Genomic DNA, 7,569 nt, shown 5'->3' with positions numbered 1-7,569 from the left:
AAAAAATAACTGTTGGTTAGAATGTAGAAAAAAAAAGGAGTCTTTGTGCTGGGAATGCAAACTGGTATAGCCAGTATGGAAGACAATACAAAGGTTCCTCAAAAAGTTAAAAATAGAACTACCCTATGATTCAGTTATCACACTACTGGGTATTTCCCCAACAGTAATTCAAAAGGATACATACACCCCTATAAGTTTATTTCAGCATTATTTATGATAGCCAAATTATGGAAGCAGCCCAAGTGCCCATCAACACATGAATGGATAAAGAAGAGTTTAGTCATACAAAGAATGAAATCTTACTGTTTGCAACAACATGGATTGAGCTAGAGAGTATTATGCTGAGGGAAATAAGTCGGTCAGAGAAAGAAAAATACCATATGATTCCACTACTATGTGGAATTTGAGAAACAGAACAAACAATGGAAAGCAAGAGAAAGAGACAAATCAAGAAACAGACACCTAATTATAGAGAACAAACTGATCATTACTGGAGGGTAGATAGGCGGGGGAATAGATTAAATAGGTGATGGGGATAAAAGAGTACACCTATCATCACTGAGTAATGTATAGAATTGTTTTGTGCACCTGAAACTAATATAACACTGAATGTTAACTATACTGGAATTAAAATAAAAACTTCATGTAAAAAGCTAAGTGGACACGTTATGAGAAAAATTAAATGAATTATTATATGTAGTGTTCTTTGAATATTGTCTGACACATAGTAGTTTCCCAATAAATGATTGCTATGAAAAAATAAATAAATGCATAAAAGATATAGACTGGCAGAATGGGTAAAATATATATATATAATCCAATTTTATGCAGTTTAGACAGACTCATTTTAGATCCAATGACACAAATAGATTAAGTGAAAGGATGTAAAAAAAGTTAAATTAAAAACTTATGAGACAAAGAAGGATATTAAATAGCAATAGGATTGTATAGTCATCAAGAACATAAAAAAATATGAACTATTAATGCCTAACAACTGAGTCCCCAAATATATGCAGCAAAAATTGCCATAAGTGAAGAAAGAAATACACAGTTCTACAATAATAGTTGGAGACTTCAACACTCCACTTTCAATAGTGCATAGAACAACCAGATCAATAAAAGAAAAAGAAGATTTAACACTATAAACCAAGTATATCTAACAGACTAAACCAAACACTATACCCCCAAACAGCAGAACATACATTCTTTTTAAGTTCACATGGGGCATTCTCCTAGACCACATGTTAGGCCAATAACCAACTCTAAATAAATTTTAAAAGTTTGAAATCATACAAAGTATCTTTGTTACATATTCTGATTGCAACTACATGGCATTCTGAAAAAGTAAACCTATGCAGAAAGTAAAAAGGTAAGTGGTTGCCAGAAGTTACTGGGGAGGGAGGAATGACTGGGAAGAGCGTAGAAGATTTTTAGGACACTGAAACTATTCTGTATGATACTACAATGGTTGATACATGTCATTAAAAGTTTATCAAAACCCACAAACTGTACAAAACCAAGAGTGAATCTTTATGTAAACTATGGACTTTGAGCGAAATTGTTTCAATATAGGTTTATTGATTTAGACAAATGTACTACTGTGGTGCAGAATGTCAGTAGTAGAAGAGGTTGTGTGTGGGTAAAAGTGGGAGACAGGGAAATATGAGTACTCTGTATTTTCCACTTAATTTTGCTTGGTAACCTAAAATTGCTTTAAAAAAATAAAGTGTTTTTTTTTTAATTTTATTATGTTATGTTAATCACCATACATTACATCATTAGTTTTTGATATAGTGTTCCATGATTCATTGTTTGCATATAACACCCAGTGCTCCATTCAGTAGGTGCCTTCTTTAATACCCATCACCAGGCTAATCCATCCCCCCACCCCCTCCCCTCTAGAACCTTCAGTTTGTTTCTCAGAGTCCATAGTATCTCATGGTTTGGAGACGAACCAAAAATAAAGTTTTTAATTTAGAAAATCCAAATAAAGAAATCTCATTAATTTGTGAATTATATCAAACACTTAAAGAACACCAATCCTACTCAAACTCTTCCAAAAACAGATGATTAGGGAGCACTTGCTAATTTATTCTATGAAGATATATTTTCATAAAAGTTGAAGTACTCACATTTCATAGCCTTCTACAAAGCTATAGTAATCAAAACAATGTGGCATAAAGATAGATGTATAGAAAAATGGAATAGAATAGGAAAGAGCTGAAATGCCCTTCAAAGGATGAATGGATAAAGAAGATGTGGTCTATATATACAATGGAATATTACTCAGCCATCAGAAAGGATGAATACCCAACTTTTACATCAACATGGATGGGACTGGAGGAGATTATGCTAAGTGAAATAAGTCAAGCAGAGAAAGTCAATTATCATATGGTTTCACTTACTTGTGGAACATAAGGAATAGCATTGAGGACATTAGAAGAAGGAAGGGAAAAATGGGCGGGGGGAATTGGAGGGGGAGACGAACCATGAGAGACTATGGACTCTGAGAAACAAACTGAGGGTTTTAGAGGGGAGGGGGGTGGGGGGATGGGTTAGCCTGGTGATGGGTATTAAGGAGGGCACATACTGCATGGAGCACTGGGTGTTATATGAAAACAATGAATTGTGGATCACTGCATCAAAAACGAATGATGTATTGTATGATGGTGACTAATGTAACATAATAAAATAAAATAAAATTTAAAAAAAGAATAGGGAGTCTAAAAGAAAATCATTTATCTATGGATGGTTGGTTTTCAATAATGGTATCAAGACCATTAAGTAGGAGAAGAATATTATCTTCAAAAACTTGTAAGAGGATAACTGGGTATTCATATGAAAAAAGCATGAATTTATATCCCTCACTATACACAAATACACTCAGTTAAATATTATGAAAATGAGAGATATACTCCAGAAAGCTGGAGTAGCTATGTTAATTTCAGACAAAGCAGAACTCAGAACAAAGAAAATTATCAGGGATAAAGAGGGACATTACATAATGAGAAAGTGGTCAGTTCTCCAAGAAGACATAACAATCTTATTTATGTGCGTAAAAAGAGAGTGACAAAATATTAGAGGTAAAAACGGATTAAACTAAAGGGGGAAATAGACAATACACTTTTACAGTTGGAGATATCAGCACCTCTCTTTCAATAATTGATAGATCATCAAGCAGACAAAAAATTAGTAATATAATTGACCCAAACAACACTGTCAATCAACTCAATCTGATTGACATTTAGAGAATACTGTCTCTAAAAACAGTGGGATATACATATTCACAAGCTCACATGGAACATTCCCAGAGTTAGAACCAGTCTGAGCCATAAAATAATTTAACAAATTTAAAGTATAGAAATCATGCAAAGTATGTAATCAGCACACAATGACATTAAATAAGAATTTAACAATAGATGATAGAAAATTCCAGAAGAATTAGAAATTTAAAAGCACACTCTTAAATACTATAAGAAGAACAAGTCTCAAGAGAAACTTAAAAATATTCTGTTTTAAATTAAAATGAAAATGTTTTCAAACTTTTGGGAGAACACAGCAAAAGTATCAAAGTATAGAGCAATAAATTTGTATATAAGAAAAAAAGATCTGAAATCAATAATCTAGGCCTCCATCTTAAGAAACTAGGAAAAAAAACAGCAATTTAATCCTAAAGTGATTATTAGAAAAGAAATAATAAAAGCTACAGCATAAATCAATGATATTGAAATGAGGAAAATAATAGAGAAAATTAATGAAACCAAAAGCTAGTTCTTTGAAATGATCAATAATTTTGATAAACTTCTAACCAGGTAAACAAACAAACAAGACACAAATTATCAATAAAATAAATGAAAGATAGTTCATCACTGTTATTACTATGAACCATAAAATGATAAAATATAATACTATGAACAACTCTATGCCCACACATTTAATAACTTAAATAAAATGGACCAAGTCCTTAGAAGACAAACACTACAAAACCTCATAGAAGAAGAAAAAAATAATCTGAATTGGACTATATTAAAGTATATGAATGAATAATAAATTTCAAAAAATTAAGCACCAGGACAAGCTAGTCTTAGTAGTGAATTGTACCAAATACTCAAGGAAGAAATGATAGTAATTTGCCACAATCTTTTCAAGAAAATAGAAGTAGGAGGAACATTTCCTAATTGATTCTGTGAGTCCAGCATTACACTAATATTAAGACCAGATAAACACATTACAAAAAAAGAAAACTATAGTTCAGTATCTCTCACAAACATAAATGCAAAAATCATCAAGGAAATAGTAGCAAATAATATCCAGTGTGTATGAAAAGAATTACAGAGCACAAACAGTTGTGATATTCCAGGTTTGCAAAGCTGGTTCAACATTTGGACATCTATTAAATTAATCCACCACTCCCACAGGTTAAAGAAGAAAAACCATGTGACTATATTAATTGATGTAGAAAAAGCAATTGGAAAAATCTAACATCCATTGATTAAAAAAATGTTTATTGAACTAGAAATAGAAGAGAACTTCCTCAACTTGCTAAATATCTACCAAAAAAAAAATTTTAAATGCTAATTAATTGTGAGAAAATGGATTATTTTCTCTGAGCGGGAATAAGGCAAAGCTGTCCTCTCTCACCATTCCTACTAAATAAACTAAACATTACTATTCTATTGTAATAGAACAATAAAATGAAATAAAAATTATACAGATTGGGAATATAGAAACAAAGACTCCTTTGTGTTGCTGCCTTTGTTTGCAGATGAAAAAAATTATCTATTTAGAATATTTCTTAGAATTAGCAAATAAAAAATACTGTAACTTATAAGCAAGTATATCAAAGTTGAAGTATAAAGGTTAGTATACAAAATCAATTGCTTTTCCACATACAAGAAATGAACAATTTGAATTTGAAATCCCCTAAAAAAATGAAACAATACCATTTATAATAGCATCCCCAAAATAAAATACTCAGGTATAAATCTAATAAAATATGTACTAGATCTAAGTGCATAAAATTTAAAATGTCTGATAAAAATCAAAGATCTAGGTCCCAGGAATTCAGCTAGATAGGGAACATACCATTCTGAACACCTACAAACTCAACAGGAGACGGAAGAAAAGAATAGCAGCAACTCTCTGAACAGAAAAGCGACCACTTTCTGGAAGGTAGGACATGCGGAGAAGTGAATCTGAGGTGATATTCGGGAAGATAGTTGGCAGTGGAGGGGGCCTCCATCAGCTGCTACTGGCTAGTGACAGAGCAGCAGAGCACAAAATCGGAAATTTTAGAATTCGGCTCTGCTGAGGGACATCGCTCCAGTGGCTAAGTGGGGGGTGGAACCCTTGCTGGGGCAGTGTGGTCTCAGGAACCTCGGGGTCACAGAAAGACCGGGGGTGCCTGAGTGCGGCAGAGCTCCCAGGTATGGGACGGGGAAGCCGGCTGCAGAGACAGAGCCGAGGAGTGGGCTCTCAACTCGGGGTTGCCATAAACCGTGATCTGCAGCACAGTCAGGCCACTGCTTCTCCAGCAGGGACCCAACAAGCGGCAGATCGGGGGAGACTCCCCTTCCTCTCCCGGGAGGAGTGGCGTGGGAGCACACCCCAGGAATCTGCTGGGTTTGGAGACTCCACACGGGGTTGTGTGCCAGAGATAGAAATGCTCAGTCACAGGCCAGGTGAGCATGCAGTGTGGCCAGAGACTGGGGATACAGGAGTGATTGACTGCTTCTCTCTGGGGGCACACCGAGGAGTGGGGACCCAAGTTGTTTGCTCCTCCAGGGTGGAGATTGGGAGGCCACAATTTTCACTCTTTTCCTCCAAAGCTGTAGGGAAAGCTTTCAGGGAACAAAAGCTCCCGAGAGCAAACCCGAGCAGATTATTTAGCCCGGCCCCCAGCAAGGGGGGGCAATTCCGCATCCGGCAAAGACATTTGAGAACCAGGGCAACAGGCCCCTCCCACAGAAGATTGGCAAGAACAGCCAGCCAAGACCAAGTTTACCGATCAATGAGAAGGGCAGAACTCCAGCACTAGGGGAATACTGCACATAGAATTCATGGCTTTTTTCCCATGATTCTTTAGTCTTTCAAAGTTAATTTTTAAAATTTTCTTTCTTTTCTTTCTTTTTTCTTTCTTTCCCTTTCTTTTCCCTGGTTTCAGGTCTCTTCTGATTTGTTTAGTGTATATTTTTTCTGAGGTCGTTGTTACCCTGTTAGCATTTTGTTCTCTCATTCATCTATTCTCCACTGGACAAAATGACAAGATGGAAAAAATAACCTCAAAAAAAAAGAACAAGAGGCAGTACCGACTGCCAGGGACCTAATCAATACAGACATTACTCAGATGTCAGAACTGAGTTCAGAATGATGATTTTAAACATACTAGCTGGGATAGAAAAAAGCATGGAAGATATTAGAGAAACCCTTTCCAGAGAAATAAAAGAACTAAAATCTAACCAAGTCAAAATCAGAAAGGCTATTAATGAGATGCAATCAAAAATGGAGGCTCTCACTGCTAGGATAAATGAGGCAGAAGAGTGAATCAGTGATATAGAAGACCAAATGTTGGAAAATAAAGAAGCTGAGAAAAAGAGAGATAAACAACTACTAGATCACGAGGGCAGAATTTGAGAGATAAGTGATACCATAAGACAAAACAATATTAGAATAATTGGGATCCCAGAAGAAGAAGAAAGAGAGAGAGGGGCAGAAGGTATATTGGAGCAAATTATAGCAGAGAACTTCCCTAATCTGGGGAAGGAAACAGGCATCAAAATCCAGGAGGCACAGAGAACCACCCTCAAAATCAATAAAATTAGGTCAACACCCTGACATCTAATAGTAAAACTTACGAGTCTCAGAGACAAACAGAAAATCTTGAAAGCAGCTCGGGATAAGAGATCTGTAACCTACAATGGTAGAAACATTCGATTGGCAACAGACCTATCCACAGACCTGGCAGGCCAGAAAGGACTGGCATGATATATTCAGAGCACTAAAGGAGAAAAAACATGCAGCCAAGAATACTATATCCAGCTAGGCTGTCATTGAAAATAGAAGGAGAGATAAAAAGCTTCCAGGACAAACAAAAAATAAAGGAATTTGCAAACACGAAACCAGCCCTAAAAGAAATATTGAAACAGGTCCTCTAAGCAAAGAGAGAGCCTAAAAGTAACATAGACCAGAAAGGAACAGAGACAATATACAGTAACAGTCACCTTACAGGCAATACAATGGCACTAAATTCATATCTTTCAATAGTTACCCTGAATGTAAATGGGCTAAATGTCCCAATCAAAAGACACAGGCTATCAGATTGGATAAAAAAAAACAAGACCCATCGATATGCTATCTGCAAGAGACTCATTTTAGACCCAAAGACAACCCCAGATTGAAATTGAAGGGGTGAAAAACCATTTACCATGCTAATGGACACCAAAAGAAAGCTGGGGTGGCAATCCTTATATCAGACAAATTAGATTTTAAACCAAAGACTATAATAACAGATGAGGAAGGATACTATATCCTACTTAAAGGGTCTATCCAACAACAAGATCTAACAATTGT

Source organism: Halichoerus grypus, chromosome X (assembly GCF_964656455.1).
Source record: "Halichoerus grypus chromosome X, mHalGry1.hap1.1, whole genome shotgun sequence".
Classification (NCBI taxonomy): Eukaryota; Metazoa; Chordata; class Mammalia; order Carnivora; family Phocidae; genus Halichoerus; species Halichoerus grypus.
This window is presented reverse-complemented; position numbering follows the sequence as displayed.